We start from the raw sequence: 23,178 nt of genomic DNA on the forward strand, positions 1-23,178 counted from the left end.
TGGCTGAGCATTGGAGCCACCCTTTCTTCTTGCTTCCTTCTTGACTTCCCTGGATTGTCAGTGAACGCCAAATTGCACTTAGAGAGCTGTTCTTGAAGCTTGCTGTTACACCTTGCTTTATTTAAACTAACTCCCATTTCAAATTACCACTTGTGTCATATGGTTGTAACTTTTCTTATAATAGGAGCCCACTAACTGCTACTTCTCAGCTCTTCACCAGATTTCAGCTGATCCTCTACCTTTGCCTGTGAATATTTTTGCCATTAAAAAAGCCACAGTTTCTTTGGCCTTGCTGGTGCAGTTGTCAGAGCTCTCTCCTGTATTTTCCAGCTATTTCTGGCTGTAGCAAAAACTGGATTTTTTTTTTTAGTATTTCTTTCAAACTCCTCAGAAAACTCTCTCCTTAGAAAAGTAGGATATATTTCATCCCTTAGGGTCAAATGTTACTGGGAAAATTGTGGCAGTCTACTTTGAGAGGCTTAAAGAAGTGTCTTGATTATGCCAATGACATTTCTTACTCCAGGAGAGCCCTGATCTAATAAGGCAACATCTGCTATAATCCTAGGGGAAACCATTAAAAACTGTATGTCAGCTGCATAGCAATTTTAATTATAACACTGACAAAAATAATTATAACACCCTTTTAATAGGGGAAACATCTGTCAGAAAGATAAGATGAAAGGCTGGGAGTTATTTATTTCTTGCTAAATTAACATTCTGGGACCCAGAGCAAAATTATTAACCTGGCCATATTTTGCTCTATTGAAAGGTCTTATTTTTAGAGCAGTTCTTCTTGTGTAAGAATATTTAAGTTCATTAAATTATACCTATTGTTAGTATACAAATATTGCTTCATTAGAAGTGGTTTGTGCTTAGTGGGCTGGATGATGTATGAGGAGGGGCTGGGGGAGCTGGGTTTCATTAGTTTGGAGAAAAGCAGGCTAATGGGGAATCTCATTGCTAATTTCAACTCCTTAATGGGAGGTTGGAGCAAAGGGAGAGCCTGACTCCTCCAGAGGTGCACAGTGGCAGCAGGGAAAATGCCAATTCGATATTTGGGGATGAATGTTCCCAGCGTGAGTGAAAGCTTCATCTGGTGGAGTCTCTGATCTGGAGTGGAGTGGTCAGAGCAAGCCCAGCAGAAGGTCAGAGTAGAGACCTGCAACTCTCCTCTCAGCCCAAGTTCCTCTTTAATTCCATGATCCCCCTGCACGGCTCATTTTCAAAATGTCACATCATTAACTTGGAGAGTCAAAGGAAAAATAGGTTTGGTTTGGTTTGTGTAATGTACCCATGTGTTTGGTTCTATTTTAGGAATCATCCATCCTCCTCACAATTTTCTGTGGTTTTATTCCTGTGTGTGTTGGCACGCTGTGAGCCAGAGACAAAAGGGGGAGTTTTGTATCAATGTAAGAATAATCGAATCAGCATCTAGCTGCAAACTGTTGAGATATTTTTTGTTGAGATAGATGTTGTTGTTGTTGTGCAAAACCTACTGCTGCTTTATTTTTTTTGTAGGAGTGGGGAAACTATCTGTAGTGCTCAAGAGTGAAGTGGCTAGAAAGGCAAAAGGAAAGAAAACTGATGAAGAATAAAGAAAAAAGCATTGCAAAGTTCTCTTTTCTGTGATAGTCCAGGCATGTCAGACTTTTTTCCAGTCCTTCTTGCTCATAATTTTTTTGTTTGAATGAGGACCCATGCTGAAAGCGAGTGCTGGGGAGTTATTTCTGGCTTTTTTAACTGCCCTTCTCTGCAATGGTGTCTCAGAATTTAGCAGAAGAGTTACTTTCTTGTAGTGAATTAAAGGAAAGGAACCTGTTAGATCTTTTTGAAGTACCTAAGTACCTGGCAATGCATGGTTGTCCAAGGGGATTATTTGGGCCCATATTTCTGGCCTGAGCAGCTGCAGGACTGAATTGTGAGCTCATTGGAGGGAGAGAAGGGCAGCAGCATCAGAGCATCCCAGGGAAGAGCTTCACCCGCTGTCTGCACACCATATTCCCACTGGGGACAACAAAGAGGGGGAATAAGATCCTAAAAATGTCGAGGTTTAAAGCGTGGAGGGGGATGTGAGGAGGCAGGTATGTGGCAGGGCTGCATTGCAGCTCCGGAGCAGCTGTGACTTACTCCTCCAGAATTCCTCTTGCGCCACAGAGGCAGAGGACACACACAGGAGTGAAAATCCCTGTCGTGCTGTCCCGGTGTGCGTGGCACCCTCATCTGCATGTTGGCTCAGCTCCTCTGGCTGGGGAGGTTTGGGGTGCACGTGTCCCTTCTCCTCCTCCTCTTCTTCCTTCTCCTCCTCCAGCTGCTGTAGGGAGGGCTGGGGCAGCCCTTTGCTGGGAGACCCAGGATTGTCTGGTGGGCTCTCAGGCTCCAGTACAACCCTGCACCTCCTCCCGCTGCTCCTGGCATCCCTACAGCACCAGGGATGCCTCTCCGAAGTGCATTTGCAGTCAGCAGCGTAAATAAACAGAGCCATCCTGAATGTGAAAGGAAAGGCTGTATATTTGTGCCCCTAAAAAGACAATTAACAATGAAGCTCCAGTGGTGGCCGGCTGTAAGTTCATAGAGTAAAGGGTCTCAGGAAATAACATCTTTGAAAAATAAAGGCCCGGCTCTCTCGGCTTGAAATAGCGACTTCAAACAAGGCGCTGTTATGGTTGAAACAAAGGATGAAACTCATTTACTCTGCCATTCAAACACGACTGAAACAAAATATTTATACAGGTTTGGGGGGAAAGGGGGGGTATCAAATGGCTTTTCACTCAGACATAGATTGTTCACAGCTAAAATAAACCTCCGCTGGCTGTCCCCACTGAAGAGTTCTCCCCATGGTGTTTGGTGCACAAAGTGTGACCAAGATAATTTCTGTGAAGGCATCCCAGTGAGTCACAAAGTGCAGTGAGTTATTTGTGTGTGTGTGTGTCATTATTCTGAGCACATGCAAACCAACACGGCTAATTACTACCCAGAAAAAAAAAAAAAAAACAATACTGTGTCAAAGTTTGAGCAGCAGAAATTGCTACATTTTGCCCATGAAGTGCTCCGTTTCACCTTTGTAACTCTGAAAGAAGCCAGGTAAACTCCCAGCTGCAAGAAGTATAGAAATGTTGACGTGGTTATGCATCTGATTTCTTTCTTTAGTTCAGTGAAAATGTTGCAGGCATGCTTCAAATAATGTTGCCAGTGGACAGGAGAGATGCCTAACACATGAACTGTAGGATGATGCCTCACATGATTGAAAAACCTAAACCTTTACCTTTCATACTAAAGCAGAAGATTAGCTGTTGAACTAGCTAGTGCTTGAGAGATTGCTCATACCATTTTGGGTGTATTTAATTCATTTCATGCAGTCTGAGGCATAAAACAAAAAGCACATGTTAATATTTTAAGGCCAAGTGTATTCAGAAACAGCAGATCTTAATAATTGCTTGTGGATGACTGGCTTCAAAAAAGTATGTTTAAGTGTCCTTTAGCAGCAGAGCTTTTTGTTTTATTCCCTGCTGGTTTCATTTAAGAATTACTTTGCTTGTGCACAAGCTTGTGATTCTCCTGATCAGCTCACTAATCACTCTGATGTGCCCTTCAGTGCAGTGAGGGCAGGAATTCATCTTGCTGGGTATGGGCCTCTCTTTTCTTCCCCCCTCACCAAAAAGTAGAGGAGTTTGGCATCGTTGTTCCGTGGCTGTAAAAGTTGCGTGCTGGCACTTTGGTAAGGTGTGACGGCTGTTTCAAAACTTTGCCTTAGCCCTAGGTGTGCAGATAATGATGTTCACAGCACAGAGTGAGAGAGCCCATGGCTTGGAGCTTTGTCACTGCTGCTCTTGTGCTTCTCTAAGTGGGAACTGTCTGGGAATATTTTTGGAACCATGACTTAAGATTGTTTTTTTCCTGCTGACATATTCTACTGTGTGTCAGGGCTCGAGCCTCGGCATCATAGATTTGTTCATCTTTTATGTTTTCTTCTACCTTCTTTATTATTCTCAACTGAATTCATTCTCATTCAGCTGGACAAGGGGACACAGAGGTCAGAGCTCCCCGGGGGCTGCAGCCCCTCCCGAGGGCAGCTCCGATCTCTGCTCCCAGGGACAGGGAAAGCACCCAGGGAGTGGCTGGAGCTGGGCCAGGGCAGGCTCAGGCTGGAGAGCAGGGAAAGGTTCTTCCCCCGGAGGCTGCTGGGCACTGCCCAGGCTCCCCAGGGAATGGGCACGGGCCCCGAGGCTGCCAGAGCTCCAGGAGCGTTTGGACAATGCTCTCAAGGACATGGTGGGATTCTTGCGGTTTTTCTGTGCAGGACCAGAGGCTGGACTTTGATATTCCTTGTGGTCCTTTCCAACTCAGGATATTCTGTGATTAATCCCTCACCTCCCAGAGCAAACTCCCAGTTCTCTTTTTCACCTCGTTGACTTTTGTCTGTGGAGTGAGCTGTGCAAGCCAAGTGCTGCGTAGTGGCAGAACTCGTGGCACCGAAAGTGAGCACGGAGTCATTTCTAATCACTTGATTCCTTTTGGCAAGTGAATGCCATGATTTCATCCATGGATCCCTCTTACTGCATGTTCAGTGCATACCCACATCCTTACAAAAAGTGCAGCAGTGACTCCCATTGTGGTCAGTGAATAAGAATCTCTCTGTTTACACAGTACTTTGAAATTCATTCCGGCAGGTGCTACGTGTTGGGACCTGAGGGAGCAGGGGTTGTTTAGCCTGGAGAAAAAGAGGCTCAGGGGGGACCTTGTGGCTCTGCACAACTCCCTGACAGGAGAGGGCAGCCAGGGGGGAATCAGGCTCTACTCCCAGGGAACAGGGACAGGACAAGAGGGAATGACCTCAGGTTGGGCCAGGGGAGGTAAAGGTAAAGGTTGGATATCAGCAGGAATTTCTGCAGTGAAGGGCTGTTAAACTTTGGAAGGGGCTCCTGGGAAGGTGGTGGAGCCCCATCCCTGGAGATGTCCAAGGAGTGCCTGGATGTGGCACTCAGTGCTCTGGGCTGGGTAACAAGGTGGGCATCAGTGAGAGGTTGGGCTGGATGATCTTGGAGGTCTTTTCCAACTAAATGATTCTGGGCTTCTGCTGGGACATGCATTTTTGAGTTCTAAGAGTGAGGGAGAAGTTGATGGCTTCTCTCCTGACCCAAGCAGAAATTCAGGAGTAGACCACTGTAGTCAGGAGCATTCACCCTACTCCGTGTTGAGGATCTCAGCCTGAAGTGTCTGGAGCAAAAATTCATCTATTGAGTGACTTTGACTAAAATAACCCGTATGTAAGATCTATATCCCATTTTATTGACCTGCTCTTCTGCTGGAAGACTGTTCAGGCTTTTCCATCAAGGAATTCAACCCTACTCCCACACAAGAGGAAAAGGAAAGGCGATGCCAGATTTAGCTGTGAGTGGATGTGTACATGGTTGTATCCACTGGTGCATACATTGGTGGACTTGGAAAACTGCCTGGGTTTCATTCACAGCCATCTCTGGGAAGCACTGTTCCATCCTAGCCAAGCTGGCTGTCTTTTTGCTTTTGCTTCCCCAGGGGCATAATGTCAAATTAGTCATTTTTACAAGAGCAGGGAGCTTTATAGCAGCCCCAACATACGTTCTCTGGAACACTGACAAGATAAATTCACTTTGTACAAATACAAGCAGCAGTTGCTGTATCTGTCCTGGTTGGTTTTTCCTTTTTTACAATGGAGCAGGTGCAATGCCTGTATCTGTTATCAGTCTCTAATATGGTTTGAGCAAACAAGGAATTGCTCACGTTGTCTAGGTGTTGCACACAGTCCATTAGTCACCCCGTCTAGTGCTTATCACAGTTCAAAAAAACAACATTTGGGATGAGTCATTAAGATTCATTAAAGAATATCTTTGTCACAGCAGCAAATGAGGGAGAAGTATGGAAGGGATGGGCAGGGGTAAGTTTAATATTTGTGGAGAACATAAGACATATGCTGTGTACCAGGGATCTTGGGAGCAATACTGGCTTCACAGACTATTATTAGCAGAGCAAAAAGTGAACTTAGTTGTGTTGGTGGGCCCTAGGAAGCAAATTCTGTATTTGGAGTGTGAAATAATTCACTTTGGGGGGGGCTGGGTTATAGTGTGTGATATCCCACACCAGTACCCAGCTGGGGCCAACCCATAAATCTCGTTCCACCCCATGTGCAGCTTTGTTAGTGGCAGAAACCCTGGAGTACTGTGTTCCTCTTGCCTTGCTCGTGTTTCCATCAAAACAGACGTTCCTGTGGGATTTGACACGGCCACTCGTGTGGCCACACGTCCCTGTCCTGTCCACCGTGTCCTGCTGGTCCTGTGTGAAGCCCAGATGCTGCAAGCACTCAGCAGGGGCTTAATGACACACAGGACTGAAAGTGCCACCTCTGGGATGGCACTGGCCAGCAAACACTCCAAGGAGGACAGGCTGTGCCAGGCTGGCATAAAACAGGGGGAAATCATTTCCTTTGTCCGTGAGAATCTGATGGACCTTAGGCATTAAGGCTTTTTCCTCCCCTAGGAACAACAAAATCAGTCTCAAAAAAAGCTTTGTGAATTGTATTTTGAAAAAACACCCAGACAAAGTAAAACCAAGCCATGATTGACCAAACCCTTGTATTCTTTTTCCTCTTTTTAAAAATTTTAATTTTTTTAAAAAGTGTTTTTACTTTGAATTGTCTTTTTTTCAAACAGTGGGTTTTGGTGGAGCCCTGGACACATCAGGCAAAGGGAGGGAGTGCTGTAAGCAGTTCCTGTCCACACAGATCTCCATGTAGCTTTTTCCCCACTGGCATGAATTCCTCTCTGTGGGCCAGATGTGCTTTTCTCCTCACAGGAGATGAGTGTTTCCATAGCTGAGCTGTCCTGCTGACAGCACGGAGATTTCTGGAGTCACTGCTCACTCCCAGGTGTGAAGTGGATTGCTCTCTGGCCTGGGGCAGATAAGCAGCCACAGGACTTTGTTGTTCCTTCTCACAGCATTGGAAATCTTTTAATTAGGAGAGAAATAAACTGTCCACCACATTATTTCTTCCTTTCCTGTAGTGCAGTCTCTTTCCTTTGTCTCTGTGCAAGCTGGTTTTCTTAATGTGCCTGATTCATAAAGAAAGCTGAGCATTGCCCAGAATTCTTTAAATGAGAAACTGGATTTTACTATGATCTTTATGGTAATAATTCAGTTGGTTTTTTATCAATGTGATAAGTGATTGCCCCTCACATTCCTGCTTTCACTCTGGAAATTGAACTTTGGAAGCAATACGCTCTCAGATCCTGCTCAGGTGAGCTCTGTGGATTCCCTTTGGATTTCTTTAAGCAGAACCTGTATTGCTTTTAGTGCTCCTGAGTAAACCCAGGAGAAACTGGAGTTGTGTGGAGCTCTTATCTCAGGGGAACACACATTTTGGCCAAGCAGGAAAGAAACTGAACAAATTTTAAAAGGTAGGGATTTTGATGTCACCTTCTTTAAATTCCCTCTGTGCTATCCCAGTAACCTGGCAGTTCTGGGAACCCACGCCCAGCGGGTGTCAGGGTTTATGGTCGGCAATCATCTTTAAACACCCATTCCCTGGACTTGGACCCTCTGTCTCTTCCCAATGTTTTTGCAGTTTGCAGCCCTGCCTCAGGCTGCTTGAGCTGCTGCTGCAGCTCCCAAACACCAAACACATTTGGGGCAGAGTTGTGAATCCCAGAATCCCTGAGGCTGGAAAAGCCCTCCCAGCCCATCCAGTCCCAGCTGTGCCCGATGCCCACCTTGTCCCCAGCCCAGAGCCCTGAGTGCCACCTCCAGCCCTTCCTGGGACACCTCCAGGGATGGGCACTCCAAACCTCCCTGGGCAGCTCTTTCCAAGGCCTGACCTCCCTTTCCCTGGGGAAATTCCTGCTGCTGTCCACCCTGAGCCTGCCCTGGCCCAGCCTGAGGCCGTTCCCTCTCCTCCTGTCCCTGTTCCCTGGCAGCAGAGCCCGACCCCCCCGGCTGCCCCCTCCTGTCAGGGACTTGTGCAGAGCCACAAGGTCCCCCCTGAGCCTCCTTTGCTCCAGCCTGAGCCCCTTTCCCAGCTCCCTCAGCCGCTCCTGGGGCTCCAGCCCCTTCCCAGCTCCCTTCCCTGCCCTGGACACGCTCCAGCCCCTCCAGGGCTCTCCTGCAGGAGCCAGAACTGGGCACAGCCCTCGAGGGGCCTCTCAGTGCCCAGCACAGAGGGACAGATGATGCTTCCAGAACGGGGCTTGCTGGACTCTAACCTATAAAACCCAGCATTTATGTAGTAGCAGTGTCCTACTGTTAAAAAAAAAAGAAAAGGTTAAGGATTACATAGAAAATATCCTATAAATCCTTAGTAATGCATTGTCTGCTCACATCTGATATTCTGACATTAAAACCTTCCCTCGCTTTCCTTAGGTCTCTGTATCCTGTGTCGTTACATGCTCCAGTGGAGAGTTTAGTTACTGAGGAAGAGGTGAAGGGATTTTAAACGAGCACACTCCAATCCTTTTGCTGTTCTCAAGCATATTGAAAACACCTAAAGGAGTTTAGTTCTTCTAGGATAGTCTCTTCTCCCACCTCTGCATGTATTCCCTTGAAAGGAGCACATCTCTAAAGAAAAAGTTTGTTTGCCAAGTAATCGTTCCAGGAATTCTTGCTTTCCCTGCAAGGATGTGTTTTAGCTTGGGTTGAGCTTAAGGAAATGGGAGTCACGGAGTCACTCAGCCTTTTTTTCCCTTCTGGCTTCCTGTTTCCCCCAAACAACTTTTGAACCATTTGGTCAATTTTAACCAAAGCTGGGAAGGATCTCCTGGTCTGAGGGAAATAAAGTTCTTACATGTCTCAGAAATAAGAGGCAGCAGAGCAGATTAAAGGCACCAGAGCTTGTGCCCCCACAGAGATAAAGGCAAGGAACCTGGGGTCGACTGTATTTGTTTCCAGAGAATCACACAAGAAATAAATGCTATTAACAGGAACCTTTGATCAGGGCTCACATCTTAGCAGGCTTGAGATAAGAATTTGTGTGTTATTAGAGATGAGATAAGGCCCTCTAAGACGCAAGTCATGGGAGAGCAGCATCATTTGTTCTCCTGCTGGCAGAAGGACGTGCTGCTGTGGTGCAGTGTAATATTTACCTCAATTCAGTGGTTGCTCAGCCCTCCTTGGGCTCTGCCCGGGCCAGTTCTCCTGTGGGGATGTTTGGTGAGGTGTGAGGGGAGACCTGTGTTGCTGCCCCAGTGTCGCCTGAAGAGCACAATTGTGAGGATCAGCCTGAAATCTGCTCCTAAAGCCTACAAGTGTAGGAAGTGTAGGGCTGGGTGACTCCCAGGCTTCACAAGGAGATGCCAAATGGAAACATTCCTAGAATCACAGAAGTAGAGAATTATGGAATGGTTTGGGTTGGAAGGGTCTTTAAATGTCATCCATTTCCATTCCCTGCCATGGGCAGGGACACCTTCCACTGTCCCAGGTGGCTCCCCGTCCAGCCTGGCCTTGGGCACTGCCAGGGATCCAGGGGCAGCCCCAGCTGCTCTGGGCACCCTGTGCCGGGACCTCACCACCCTCACAATAAAGATTTTTTTCCTAATATCTAATCCAACTCTGCCCTCCTTTATCTTGAGACCATTTCCCCTTGTCCTGTCACTACAAGCCCTGATGAAAAGCCTTTCCCCAAGCGAGATAAATGATGACTGAAAGTCAAGACTGTCTGAAGGCTATTCCAATTCCATTAATTAGTGAGCTGGCAGTTTCACTTGGGAGCCTATTTGGCAAATGGCCACTGTTATCGATACTTAGGTTTGCCAGATCTTACCAGGAATGAGTGATCAAGCATGGAAAATGGGCACCTATCCACCCCTAGAGAGTGAATCACACATCTTACTTCAGCAATATCATGAGTGCCTCTTCTACTTTTTTTTTTTTAAATATATATTCCATGTCTGTAAGTAATGTGGGGATCTCACGTTTGACATCCCAGTGGGAAAAATGTCAGAGTACCTTCCCCACTCTTCTCCATGCTGTGACCCTCTACTGGATTTCAGTGCTCCCTCCTAAATCCTACCAGTTTTCCATGTTTCTGGTATTCCAGTATGGATGGTCAATCATATATTTACAGAGAGTGCTTTCCATGCCCAGCAGTGGTGGGACAGGAGATACATTCAGTTTTCTGATATTTGGGATACTAATCATGCAGGTGATGATCCCAAGCATGTTCTTAGCAATGTTGAACTTGGGACCTGCACATCTTTTGTCTCTGGGTTTCCAAAAATAAATCTTCCCCACTTATCTTTCTGACATCTTTTGTAAACAGTGAATTCAAGAGCCAGCTTTGTAAAACTCTTAACTCTAATCTTCCCTATAAGCTCCAAAGGTCGAGTTACCAATTATGCCTTGTGTTTGTTTTTGTCCTCTGGGTCTCAATTTTTGTGCTGGCTTTTGCTCCTGGGGACTCTGTGAGGCTCTTAGGTCAGGTTTTATACAAGGAAAGCAATCCCTTCCTTTTCCAAAGACCTGCCATGGAGTTTAAAGAAGGCAGGGGAGTGAAAGAATAGCCTGTACTTGGTAACACGTAAGTGGCAGGTTTTGAGCCAAGGTTTAGAGGAGAAAAGAATTAATTAGTACAGAACATCAGCCTGCTGTCTGACTTCTTTATTTAAGCACATTTTCTGTGCTCTCCACAAGAAACCCAGTGGATCACCAGCTGCTTTGCATTTTTCAGGTGCATCAAAGTCATCCAGGAGTGCAGTGGGGGCTGTGGGACCAAGTGGGAGGGTACAAAAGCAGGAATGTAGGAAGGACTGAGGCTCCTGAGTCACGTCCCTGGTAAGGGCTGGAAGCCTGTGGCTGATGTGATGTAAAGCCTTGGGGAAAAAGGTGTTGGAGTGACAAACCATGCAGGTGACTTCAGTAGCAGCGTTTTCAGCTCAGCTGTGAGGAGAGGCTTGAAGGTGGAAGAGACAAAGGGAAGATTGGAACAGTCCAAAGGGAAGAGAAATGTCCATTTGGAGAATGTCTCCTGTTCTTCCTCTGTGGAATACTGGGTTAAAACCCAGCAATAGTTACTGGCAGCCTGTTTTCCTGTGTCTCTCCCTGGCGGATTCCTGGTTAATTCAAGCTCCACAATGATTCTCTTTCCAAGAGGACTCTGACAAGGTCCCTCTCCTCTACCTAGTTGCTCATTTTCAGTAGAGGAAGGAACATAATTAATTCCTGACCTTCTGTCTTCTGCCAAATGGGACTGCAGTTGGCTAAGGGATCAAAATTTATTATAGGAAAAGAGCCAATCATGTGAGATACAGGATGATCACATATTTCCTTATAAAAATGGGATTAAAACAGCAAAATACCTGAATCAGCTCAACAGCTTTTAAACATCTGTTGAATGTACCTTAGTGAGTTACATGCTGTATGTTTCACTTAAAAATACAGCATGCTTAACTTTTTTTTTTTTTGAGCTAAAAACATTGCAGAAGCAGCTTTTGCTGAACCAAAAATTGAGAGAAGAACCCTGAGAATTAATGTATCACGCTGTTGGCCGAAATTTTGGTTTCCTTATTGGGACAACAAACTATTTCCACCCCAGGAATGACTTCTCTGAGAGATGGTGTTAAATCTGCAGAGCAGGTGGCTGGAGAGACAGTTTGAATATTTGATAGCACGCATCGAGGTGTTTGGATGAACTGGTCATTTCAAAACAAAATCAATAGGCATGCATCTCTAGGGAATAGTAAACAAAGTTGGAGTCATTCCTAATTATTGGGATACAGCTCTGTCATCAGCTCCTTCTCTAGATACTATTATTTATAGAAATAATTATTATGCAGCATTTAAATTCGGGATACGCACGGTTCTTTAATTGGGGGCTGAACTTGTGTTTGGCGATCTGGATTCCTATCCTTACTCATCTGTCTATCATTTATAAAGATTATATATCTGAAACGTGACCTGTACATAATTATAATTAATTAAGTCGCCAGCAGTATGCTGAAAAACTTGCATTTAAATCAGGGGTTGAATAATTAAGGCAATTAGCAGAACTGACTATTTGCAATATGGCTTCTTGAAAATGTGGAATAACTGCTAATCTTCTAGGCAGAGATGGACAGAACACCAGCCTGGTATTTAATTCTGTAAATACAAATTAGGTGAGGTGGTGCAAGTATGGAATTCCTTTTTTTTGTCCAAATTTCCAGAGGTCATAAACCAGGTGAATGACACGTAGCCCAACGGATTATTTCAGGGCACGGTAAGTTCAGGGTGTCCAGATGAATCCTCAAGCTATTAAAAAATTCCCTTCTCTTGGCTTTCATCATTTTTATTTATAATCCTTAATTTGTGTGGTCAGGAGAGTAACAGTCCTCGTTCCTCACCCCGCTCTGCCACCAGTGCTTGTCCCTATGGATTTGTACGAGCTGCAGGCTTCCGTGAGCCAGCTCCCTGTCGATTATTTACCCCAGGAGGGGATGGGACGCCCACGCTGGGCAAACTCAGCCCTCCGTCACGGCGGGAGCAGGCACGCCACGTGTGGGAGAAATCCAGGGGAGCTCAGCCAGAGCATGGAGAAACCAGAGGCAGCCTTCCCAGCCCTGCCTGGTGGCATTCCGCTTCCAGGGAGATGGCCTAGATAGGCTTGGCTGCTGGAAGAGCTGGGTGCTGGCATCAGCCCGGGCCTGATGTGCCTGCAGCTGGGGAAAGGCGGGCGGGTGACTCAGGGCAGAGCTCAGTGGGAAGGTATCCAAGGCAGCCGGGCTGGCGGAGCAGAGCTGGCCTGGCTGGCTCCCTCAGGTGCTGATGGATGATGCTATCGGCGTCTTTCCCAATCCAGGAGGCGGGAAAATGTGTCATGATGCCCACGAGTGTCAACTGGGCCTTCAGAGAAAGGGATGGGGACTTGTGAGGGCTGTGGGGACACCGAGGCCTCCTCTCACAGTCCCAGCACAGGGATGGAGGGGTCTCCGTGGGCTGGGGGTTTGTTCTGGGGTTCTTTCTGGCCTGCTTGCCCCAGCTCCTGCTGCTTTTAGTGCTTCCAGCTTCTCATCTCTCTGTAGCTGAGGCATAGGTTGGATTAGTGAATTTGTGTCGGTGTTGTCAGGTGTGTGTGACACCCACGAGGTGAGCTCTCCATCCAACAGTCTGGATTTTACACACGTTTTTGTTGTCTTTTTAAAGACCTCTTGAGCTTGTGATACTGGGGACCATGCAACAAGACAATCTGGTTCAACTATTTCATTGAAAGCTCAATTAAATGATTTCTAGTTTTTCAAATTTTTTTAGCTTTTGTGTTTATACCCCAAGAAAGTTAAGAGAATATTGCCAGATCTTACTCTCAGGAGCACACATGCGTTTTCCAGAACTTGGATAATTGCTCTCTATGTTTTTCCTATGTCTGGGTGTTTTTGTTTGTTTGTGTTTGTTGTTGTTTTTTTCTCAAATCCCATTTGAATGAAGCACTCCAAGACTGTGGCTTGTGTGGAATTTTTGCATGGTTAACACTGGGCATAAGCACCAAACCCATCTCCCTGCCCCAGGGCTTTGCCCAAGCAGCGTTTGTGCCTTTAAAGCAAACAGAGTGATTCAATGTCCTGTATGTGACAGGGACAGCTCTTAACAAGTCTGGAGGTATTTTTAGGACTTGATAAAATGACACTTCATAAAACACCAATTGAGCAGCTCAAAAGAGGAAATAAGAGTGGAGAGACTTTGGGAAAACATTACTGTATTTTTAATTATCAGCCCTTTTGATGTTGTCAGCCCATACCTTAAGCAACGGGAATAATTGTTGAACTTCCTTCCTATTTAATGCGGTCATTTTATGGCTCAGAGGCACAGCTTTTGCTCCTGAGTTACCATTTACAGCTGTGGCCAGCCTTGGGGACGGTGTTTTGGGCCACACAGCTGCCCTGGCAGTGGTGTCTGCCAGGTAACAACCTCTGCTCCCAGGGGACAAGGGACAGGATGAGTGGAAACAGCCTCAAGCTGTTCCAGGGGAGGTTCGGGTTGGACATCTGGAGGAATTTCTCCATGGAAAGGGTGGTCAGGCCTTGGAAGGGGCTGCCTAGAGAGGTTTGGAGTGCCCATCCCTGGAGATGTCCAAGGAAAGACTGGAAACATGAGTTCTTCTCATGGAATCCACTGAAATGTTATCTTTCTGGGAGTGAAATATTCCCACTTATGGTATCGACACACAAATATCCATCTGCTGAGCTGGGGAGGGAGGATGAGCCCTCTGCTCCTACAGAAACACCTTTCTCAAGGCAAAACAGAATTCCAGTTTTGTGGGAAAAAGATCAGTGCAAATGGGAATAGGATCTCAGGGGGGTTGGAGTACTAAAATGTACAGAAAGGCACAGGTATAAAATTAAAGCAAGATTTCACCATTTTCTACACTGAATACTCAAGACAGCTGAGTCTGCCTATTCTGAATTGGTGTCTCCACTGAATTTTGCCCATCCACACCAGTTAAAGTTCTGGCCCTGTGGATGAAGCCTAAACGTATTGCTCTTTCTAAAAATTTCATTTTAATAGTCCTGATGGCCCAGGCCAGGCCCCATTCAGCCCTTCAGATAAAGGTATCTTAGGGCAATGTTAGCTCAGATTTTTTTGGCACCACTTACACTCAGAAAGAAAAGAAAGAATTAAAATTCTTTCAGCTGAAACTTTTGCTTCTTTGTGAGTTAAACTTGCAGGAAGACCAGGAAAATATGATGTTCCCTGCTCAGCATGGCAGCTTTCAGGTCACCACAGGGAGACATTATGATACTCAGCAGATTCCCTTCAGGATGTGGATTTTTCCAGTGTGGAAAGGAGCTTGGATAAATCCAGAAGTTTGTTTTCCCTTCCCATTGACCCGAGAACGGATGCTCTGAGGTTCTGACTCCATGTGAAATGCTCAGTCAGGGAGATTCACACTCATCCCCAGAGCTCCATGGAGCCTCAGCAGAAAGGATAAAAGTGCAAGGATGATATTCCTGTGTAAGCAGCTTGCTCAGAGAGGGAATTCACCTCCTGGAAGAAAGCTGGGGAATGGTGGCCTGTAAGAAGGAGTTGTCTGGATACAATTTCCCTCATCCACACATCCATCCTGAAAAAACAGAGATATTCTGGGGTTTCAAAACCAATGGTGCAGATATGACACCCTGCAAAGATCCCGGGATCTGCCTGGCAGAAGAATTTCCAGGGAGCAGAGTGGTGCCTTTTATAGACCCTCTGTGTTCTTCAAGAAGTGTAAAGGGTCTGCAGCAGTGGCAGAACACAGACTCTGACTTAATTTGAAGGAATCATCCAAAACTAGGAGAGGCCCAGCACCCCAGCAGAGCAATGTTGCTGCCTCAGTTCTCCTTCATGGTCAACAGTGAAGCTCTGGGGTGACAGGAAAACATAAACTGTGAATAAAGGTTGGGAGAAGGTTGTTTTGAGGGAGACTTTCACATTTCTTGCGGCTTTCCCTTTTCCCAGTGATGCAGTGGAAGGTGTCTAGCACAGGAAAACTGTAACCCCCGGAGAATTCCTCCTGATGCCAATAAACTCCAGCTGGAGACCTCACATCCCTGTATTTGTAAACAATCTCAGCACATCTCCTCTTTGGGATCCATCCAAGCTGCACTTCACTCAAATGCTGTTCCATTCCTGCTGCCTCATGCAGTCCATCACACTTTTTCTGTGTTTTGTTTGTTTTTGATTGTCACCAGAGCACTTTTTAGTGAGGCAATTTTTTGCTGTTGTGAAGGTTGGTGAATATTGTGTTGGGGGGGGAAATAAAAGTTGAAGTGGAAATTTTCTAATCAAAGTTGCTGTTCTTTGTTGTTTGCAATCTGGTTGAAGACAGTGCAGATGGGTGAGTCAGTGTAAGTGATGCTCTGAAAGAAAGACTCCTTATATAAACACCTGAGTGATCTGAGGAAATTTTCTACATGTATTCATGATAAATGAATTTTTTAAATTCTAATTAAGGGCTTAAAAAATCTTTGGAGACCCTCTTTCAGTGCCACAGTTCTAGAAGAATACATCTTTCAGATCTTCCAGGCAAAGATTTTGGTGTGCTTGGTTGTTTTTTTTTTTTTTTTTTTCCAAATTGGAAACAATTTTAAAGCCGTGTGTAAGCACTCACTTATGCTTAGCTATGTGTAACTGGATTTAGAACAGTAATCCTGGCAATGGTTTTTCTTCCCCTTTAAAATGCATATTTTCCATTAAGCAGTGTGGCTGATGAGTGTTGCTATTTGTAACGAAGCCTTTTTTTTTTTCCAGGTTAGCAGTGAATCACTCCAGGCTGTGACCTTATCTGATCTTGCATGTTCAGGAGGTCTGAGACTAATCAATAATTGGTGAGGTTTCGTCACGGAGCCGTGGGTGCTGCCGGAAGCAGTTTGGTGATTAACTAGTTGACACTCTTGCTCTCAACCATTCATGAAACTCTGTGCCATCGAAGCCCTGGTAGGACTCTTCAGCCTTTTGGAAAGCTGAGATTTTCACGGCTCAGCCTTCATCACTATCCCGTGGTGGTTTTTATGTGGGGCTATTCATCCAGGCAGTCCTGGCAGAATTCCCGTTTTGATAATTGTTTTCTGCCTAGCTTCCTTCCACTTCAATTTAGACTGCTATTCTCCTTTGTTCCCTAACCCAAGGTGTTAAACTGCTGGGGTGATTGCTTCCCAGGCCAGCTCTGGGAATGCTGCCCGGCACAGGGTGGGTGCAACTCTGCTGCCTCTCAACTTTATCAAGTATTTTTTCAGCTTCTCAAAGGGCTCTCTCTGGGAACAACTGATAATGTCCTGTGGAAACATCTGGACAGGGTCAGCTCTTCAGCTTCCTGGGCTGGAAAGACTTCAGCTATTGAGGTGCACAGATGTAGCGTGAGCTGCAGTTTGATGTTTAGATCACAGACAAAACTCGTGCTTTTTCTGTCCTGTAACAGCCCCTGGGAATTATTAGTGTTGGCGTTAAAGTGCTCTGTCAAACACAGAGGGGATGATGTCTGAATGCCTTTCTTGCTTGTTTGTTTTCCAAATGTGTAAAGGCAGCCTGGAAAGCTCCCGGTGTTTGTTGTTGGTGGCATTCCCTGAATGCCTCCATCTCCTTGCTCCTCCTGGAGAAACAGAGCAGATTTAGCAGCTGATCTCCTGCCCCACAGCAGAGAGAGCAGAGAGAGCACAGGACAGAGACAGGAGCAGAGAGAGCATCCAGGACATTTCTCTGAGCAGGGAATTGGGAGTTGGAAGGGGGAAAACGCTTGATATTCCTGGTGTTTCTGAGAATCACAGACTCAGTTCCCAACCAGCGATCCGTGCTGCTGGAATGAGCATTAGGTTTTGGAAATAACTGGAATGAGCATTAGGTTTTGGAAATATCAGTGTTCCACCTCCCCGTGGGTAGAGCAGTCAGGCCACAAAAACATTCTGATGGTTTCTGTGCATCTCAGGAGAGGCCGGTTCCAGTCCCCACTCCTCCTTTCCCGGTTCTACTGCTGGTTTTGCCTGGGTTGCTTCTTCGCAGCAGGAAAATTCAAAGGGGTAGGAGGAGAAAATGGTTTGCTGGAGCTGGAGCTGCTCAGATAAAGCCAGAGCAAAACAAACTCATCTGGGTGAGATTGGTTCGGGGTGATGTGAGGGGTTTTAATTTCTGTGGGGAAAATAAGAATCCTAAACCCCTGACTGAAGCCTGGGCTGTGGATGTACTTCTCGTCCTGGCTGCAGCTCTGCCAAGTGGAGCTCATCAATGCTTTCCCCATCCAAAATTATCCCTCCTTGCATCTCCTGAAAGACCTCTTCCTTGGGCAGGGGTGGGGATGGGAGGGCTAAAACCAGTTTTGGTCAAAATGAGCAGGTCACCTTGCAGATCACACAGGAGGTCTTTGCTAACTGGAGTCATGGAGTCCTCGAGGAAGGTCTATCTCAACCTCCAAGAGCTTCAACAAGTTTCATGTTGAGTTTGGTGACCTGAGACTTTGATGCCTTAATTTTCCTTGCAGATAAACTCTGACAGGCAGGTTGAAGCTATTTCAGGGGAGGTTTGTGTTGGAGATCAGAGAAAGGCTCTTCCCGCCGAGGCTGCTGGGCACTGCCCAGGCTCCCCAGGGAATGGGCACGGCCCCGAGGCTGCCAGAGCTCCAGGAGTGTTTGGACAGCGCTGCCAGGGATGCCCAGGCTGGGATTGTTGGGGGGTCTGGGCAGGGCCAGGAGTTGTTCTGAATGATCCTTGTGGGTCCCTTCCCACTCAGGATATTCCATGATTCCATGATCCATACTGTGGCCAGCCCCTTGCTGGCTGTGCTGGGTGGATTTACATCCTCAGCCTCCCAATACCTCCCTACAGGGCGGTCCTGCTGGGCCTGTCTGGGCACACGTTGTTTCTGTGGGGCATCGTCACCTGGAGAGTCCCAATGGAAATTTTTGTCCCCGTGTCCTGTGTACCACATAAACACATGGGGACAAATAGACCTTGCCCAGGAGAGCTGTAAATAATGAAGCCAGAGAAAGGTCAAGGCTTGTGTTGTGTCTAGGTGGGAAACTGAGGCCAAGTGGGTGAGGAATGAGCCTCGACCTCCCTCCAGTACCCTACAGAAGCCCTCCATCATTGCTGCCCCAAATCTGAAAATGATCAAATCCCTGAACCGGTCACCAGCACTCAGGGCCAGTTATTTCCTGGTCCGAAATCTCCTGTAGTTTTAAGTCATGGCTTTATTTTTAGATCAACACCACCTCAGCCATAATTACACTTGTACCAATCAAGTGTGTGGCAACGCTCATGGGTCTCTGAGTAGTGTAGGGATTAATTTGCGGGGTTGGAAAAGGCGGAATGGCAGGTGTTGCACAGGGAGCTGGCACTGAGGTTTCACCTACTCCATAAAGCTCCTCAAAGGTGATGTCCCAAGAGAAGAGAGCAGCAACAGCAGGCACTTGGTTCAGGGTCCTTTTTCACCCTCTCCTTTCAAAGGGATCCTCCAGCCCTGAGCATATCTTAGCCCTAAGTCATGCCAGGGAGCACATTTTTAGTGCTGCTTTATTAGAGAGTCAGAGGCATTTGTGGGGTTGGTGTGGGAGTACAAAATTGTTTTCTGATGAGGAACTGAGTCGAGGTTTGTTGGCATCTCATGTAGTGGCTGTTTATGTGTAAACTTGAAACCAAACCAAGCAAAAGGAGTGAAACCATCCAAAGCCTAAAATGTCATCTGGCAGCGAGGAAAGGCTGCAAATTCCAGATTAGGGGAGGCCAGAACCAGCTGGCTGCTGTTCATGCTGAAGTGAGTGCTCACCAGACATTCCAAAGCTGGCCATAAAGCCTTTCTAAGCTCACTCTGGTCACTGCTACTCATTTCAGGATCACTAGCAAGCATGAAGGGTGCTTCTGTTTAGCTGTGGGAAAAGAGGGCAGGGAAAACAGCACAAAGTCCATAGTTTTAGTGTCCTTTCTCCTGTGGTTCACAGCACAGATCTGAGTCCAGCTCCATCTGGAGCCAGCTCTAAGGGTTTTGCTGGTTTTCAGCAGGACTAGGGTGAAACCCAAGTGTAATGACAAGTCCCAAAGGCTGTAATAAAGCCATGCTTCCTGAGAAAAGGGTTGTGGTGGTTTAAGAGGTCCCTGCCTCTCCCATCCCTCGGACAGAGGCTCCATCTCCCAAAATGGGGCCAGCAGAAGGGAATGTGGGATTGTGCTCTGCTTCACAATCTTCACATAACCCCTCTTTCCTGGGAAACAAGCCCATTTGGAGCTGCAAGGCTGTGGCCATCTCCAGCAGGAGATGGGGCGATAAGAAACCCACAGCACCCGGGCTTGTCAGAGCCCATTCTGGAGCCTGTCATTACCCACTGCTCCCTTCATTGAAAGCAGTTGTGCCTATTGCATGTCTCCATACTTCAAAAAATCAGACCTGGGACACAATGGATGGGGCTTGTTGCTCAGGAAGTGTTCCTTTTTTTACATTAAAACACAGGAGGAGGCTTTGTTGCCGCTGCAGCAGCAATATCCTGACACGCTCACTGCGCTGATGGTGAAGGAAGTTTCGTTCTGAATATAGCTAATCTCACACAAAAAACTTAACTCTCTGAGTCCTGGAAGCAGCCACCACATGTGGAATTGTCTCAGCTGTCATGTGGAAGGATGAGTGTTAAGAGCCACCCTTGAGAGATTATCATTAAACCGAATCTTACGCAACGTTGGACTCGGAGGGATCGGTGTTCGCACATCTGTGGTTTCAGTGACCTTGACAGAGTTGTTTCCTAGTTGAGGTAAAATCAGAAGTGCAACAAGCAAATGTGTTTTTGCACTGTACTGCAGGCAGATTAGTGATGTCATGGACTGTGTACTGTAGCTCTGTCTCCTTTAATGCCTTTTTTTTTTTAATCTTGATGCTGAGGTAGCTTAGAATTTCTTCAGCTGAAGAACTCACAGCTCTTGGCGTCCTGCCCCACAACATTTACGTGGAGCTCTTGCAACCTTCTGTGACATCAGTTTTACTGCTGAGGGTGTAATTGATCTTACCCAGTCTCAAACATGCTCATTATAACATTCATTGTGGTTCTTTTCCAACACTGGTACGTGCCCATCTCGGGACATCTGTGCAATATCCAGCTCCATATACTTTCTTTATTTGTATGGGGCTTATTTTTCTAGGAGTTATGGGGCTTTTTTGATCCTCACAAAGTATGGAGCCCAGGGCAAAGAAGTTTAAAAAAAATGGGGAAAAATATTAAGGAAGAACTGTAGGCTGTGTTGTCTTTGTGAACTTAGCAGACTGAGTAGGTTTTCATGCATTTCTTCTTTTCTAGTGATGCTGGTACCAGATGGCTGATTTACAAGTCAAAAACTTCAAGCATCCAGTAGTTCAGCCTCTTACTTCCAGAAGCCCTTGATGGATTATGCTAATGTGTCCCATGGAAATTCTCTTCAGATGAGGGACTGTGGGGTGGAGGCACTGGGAGATCTGTCTTGGTGCTCATGTAAGAGCTCTGCTGTGGGTCCCATCCCAGTCCTTGGAAGTCCAGCACCCATGGAAACCCTGAGGAGGTGGGTGGAATATGTAGCAGACTATATATAGCAAAATACAATCATTTTGCTGTTGGTTTAGGGTGGGTGCTCATAAAGGAAGAGGGGATTTTCCTCCACTTCTCTCCAGGAATTTGAGACACAGTTTCATTTTTCTTACAGTTAAGCACATTCAGTAAATAGCATAAACATCGCAACTGAAGTAATACCTCATCAAACGCTGTGAAAAGGATGAAGACATTTAGATGACACATAAATACACTGAGTTTTCAGCCACGGTATACAGTGAACTACTTTCAATGGAAAATCAAGGCTTTCAAAGCAATTCATTTAACATTTCCATTTTAGCACTTCCTCAAAGTCAATTGCAGAAGAGAACATGCAGCTCAGTTTGCTTCTTCAAACCATGACACAAAATAGTCCAGAACTTCTGCTCTGAAGCAACAAAATCCCTCCAGGATAAAAATGCAAATTTTTTGTCCTATCACCGATGACACGGCTTAAGGGCTTTTCCAGCTTGCTGTCAAAGAAAGGATATGTCTTCATTGCTGATTAAATGCACTGCAATTAACTGATGTTTCGTTTGGTTTGATATTCTCCCCTCCCAAGTTATGTTCATGTGGATAAATAGTGTGGATAAAAGCAGCCCCCCCTTGAAAGGAAATGTGGGCACTTGGGTACAGGCTGGTCCTGCACTCAAGGGTGGCTGTGCTGAGGATGTTGAGAGGCTCATCCTGAGGGTCTCTGCAGCAATTTGACTCATTTTCTGAATTTTTACAGTGGTATTATCTCAGCACACAGGGGAGCTGGGGGAAGTCATTAATCGTGGAATCATAGAATCACAAAATGGTTTGGGTTGGAAGGGATCTTAAAGCCCATCCAGTGCCACCCCTGCCATGGGCAGGGACACCTCCCACTGTCCCAGGCTGCTCCAAGCCCCAATGTCCAGCCTGGCCTTGGGCACTGCCAGGGATCCAGGGGCAGCCCCAGCTGCTCTGGGCACCCTGTGCCAGGGCCTGCCCACCCTCCCAGGGAACAATTCCTGCCCAATCTCCCATCCAGCCCTGCCCTCTGGCACTGGGAAGCCATTCCCTGGCTCCTGGCCCTCCATGCCTTGGGAACTGTCTCTCTCCAGCTTTTCTGCAGCTCCTTCAGGCCCTGCAAGGCCACACTGAGCTCAGCCCAAAGCTTCTCCTCTCCAGGCTGAACAATCCCAGCTCTCGCAGCCTTTCCTCCCAGCAGAGCTGCTCCATCCCTCTGCTCATCCTGGTGCCTCCTCTGGCCTCTCTCCAGCAGCTCCATGACCAGTTGTAACTTAAACCAAGAAGAAATTGCCCTGTGAGCAATTGAGATTGTGTTAGATAAAACTTTAGCCTGTGATTCTTTTGGCTAAGATTGGTTTAAAAGGTACAAAATGCAAGTGGAGTTCTTCATATCTCAATGAGCCTCAACCAAAAGGCACCATTCAGGCTCCATGTTCTGCAGCAAGGACAATCCTTGAGTATTTCTTTCCAAACTAATTACTTTTGTCTTGTTTATTAATTGCTTCACTGGAATTCCCTTTATAATCAGATTTTAGGGCAGTAATAGTACTGAGAAAAAGCCAACATAAGCAACCTCCTGTCCTGTCCTTTACAAATAAAAATTAAAAATAAAGTTCACCAATAACAGTTTGGTAAGGGGCTAATGGGACGCAGGACTTGGCATGCTGGAACAGCAACTGGAATGAAGATATTATCATAAAAATCCCTAAATCTTGACTTCATTAAAACCCATTTAATAGGATCGACATTTTTTCCTGGCCAAAATTTCTAAAGTTATGTAATAAGCCCTGTGTGCCTTCTCCTCCAGGGTTATTTCCACACTCTATTAACAGGCTATAGCAGGTTTTTAAAATATGCAGCATGGTGTGGTGTGTACCTGGGAAGAAGGAACAGAAAGTTCTTTTAGAGATTGTATGTACATATGTCTGTAGGCTGCATGAGCTTGCCTAAACAATTCACACCATTATCAAGAGGATCTTGGCAAAAACAAGAGAAAAAGAGATTCAGTGGGTTACATAACAGGCACATATCTCTTTCCTTCTTGAGCAATGGCTGCTTCCACTTAACAAATGGTATTTGAGGCATCCCATAAAAACTGCTAACAAAATCAATTCCCATGGCCTCTTCAGGAATGGAATTGGTTGCGTGTGGGATGGTGAGATGCTGGCTTCAGTTGTTTAATCTT

This window comes from Corvus cornix, chromosome 1 (assembly GCF_000738735.6).
Source record: "Corvus cornix cornix isolate S_Up_H32 chromosome 1, ASM73873v5, whole genome shotgun sequence".
Taxonomy (NCBI): Eukaryota; Metazoa; Chordata; class Aves; order Passeriformes; family Corvidae; genus Corvus; species Corvus cornix.